This window comes from Falco peregrinus, chromosome 5 (genome assembly GCF_023634155.1).
Source record: "Falco peregrinus isolate bFalPer1 chromosome 5, bFalPer1.pri, whole genome shotgun sequence".
NCBI lineage: Eukaryota > Metazoa > Chordata > Aves > Falconiformes > Falconidae > Falco > Falco peregrinus.
Genome location: NC_073725.1, coordinates 19,842,982 through 19,844,867, shown reverse-complemented (window position 1 = coordinate 19,844,867; position 1,886 = coordinate 19,842,982).

Below are 1,886 nucleotides of genomic sequence, written 5' to 3'. Positions count from 1 at the left end.
AATTCTTAAGACATTCTTAAGCCATTGCGATGACAAGAACTGCAGAAATTAGTTGTAGTATTGTTTAAAGAACCATGTGAAAGATGGGGAATAGCAGAAGACACCTCCCATTGACTCTAGTGAAGCCAGGATTTCACATGGGCACTGAGTGGGGTAGAAGAGATAACCTGTTACACCACACAAGCTGCATGTGTGAAAAATGACTGAAAAACAACACTCTAATTATGCTCCTTCAGGCATATTATTTGAAAATAACCTTGATACTTGTGGCAAACAAATAATGATGACTGTAGGATTAACAATCTCTAGACAAAGGGCAAAATTAAAAAAAAAATTTAAAAAGACTTGGAGAGTTTTTGAGATTTTAAACAAGCTGGGAGATTTCAAATGAAAGTGAAATGATGCTAAATTTTTAGACAGCAACTTGCTAACTTGGTATTATAATGTGTTGCAGGTTTTGACAACCTGGGGTTTGACTAGTTTACGTGACAGCTTTTGTCTATGCTTTTATTTTAGATGGTTTCATTCACCAGATAGTCTAGCAAAATAGAAATGCTCTGTGTCAAAGATATTTGAGCTTTCTATCCATGTCTTTACATTCAAAGAGCACAGTGAGTTACATTTCAGGATAAATATTGATCAAGATCTACTTTTTCAAAGTGTTTGGTTTAGTCTGTGTTGACTCAAAAATGATTAAATACTCTGGAAGTAAAATCAGGAGGACAAGTTAAACAGGGCAGCTGGATAAGACTTCCAGTACGTGACAGAAATCAGAGTATAGGGGATATGTTTAGCATCTTCTGCTTTGCCCTGTTCATACCGTTTAAGGGCAGAATGATGGAACACTAAGTCATTTAGCCTGACCTACTAGATATCCCTGGACCACAGTTATAACTGCGCCAAGTCTAACTGCTTCTCTTTGGATACAGTATGTTTTCCACACAGTCATCTTGTTTTATTTGGAGATTTCCAGAGAATAAACCACAGCTTCCCTCCGTAACTTGTGCCAATGATTACTCGCTCCCCTTGATAACATTTCTAATTTGAACTTGTCCGACTTCAGCTTCCAGGTGTTGACTGGTCTTTTCCTCTACAAGATTAAAGGGCCTTTTAATTCCTGGTATTTGCCCCTGCAAAGGTATGAATGTGCTGTTACCAATTGCATCTCCCTCTCAGTACGGTAAGTGGTCCAACTTCTTTTTATACAATCCTTGTATCAGTTTTGTGCCTCGTCACTGCACTCCCGCATATCTTTTGAACGTGCCCCTGTGACCCTGTGTGCCAGATGTGTAGCCAGCATCCCCACGGGCAGATGAAATTAACTCCTCGCTCCTTCTCACACTTTATGGTAAAGACGTCGGGCAGCCAGTTGTCCACGCATCCAACATACGCTCCATTTAGGTCCCTTAGCGCTTGGCCTTTTTAACCCAAGCCCAGCCTACATGGCACTCAAGGGCTGTGACACAAGTGTGGGTGCCCGCACGGCTGCGCCTCGTGTCCCACCAGCCCGGGCATGGCACGGGGGTGCGTGGAGCCCCACCACGGCGCAGCCCCCCGTGCGGGGCGGGTGGGTGTCCGGCTGAGGGGAACACGGGGACGTCTGGGTGGCAGGGGCCGAGCACACGACGCCTCAGCCGACAGCTGGCGGCGCGGAGGCCCGGGGAAAGGCGGGAAGCGGGAGGAGAGCGGGAGGAGAGCGGGAGGAGAGCGGGAGGAGAGCGGGAGGAGAGCGGGAGGAGAGCGGGAGGAGAGCGGGCGGGCCCGCCCGAGGGGGTGGCGGCGGCTCGGGGCCGTCCCGCGGGGGTGCCCGGAGGGCGGACCGCTCCCCGCTCCGCTCCCGCCTGCGCCGGGGAGGGGTGCGGAGGTGTGACCGCTGGTGTGACCGT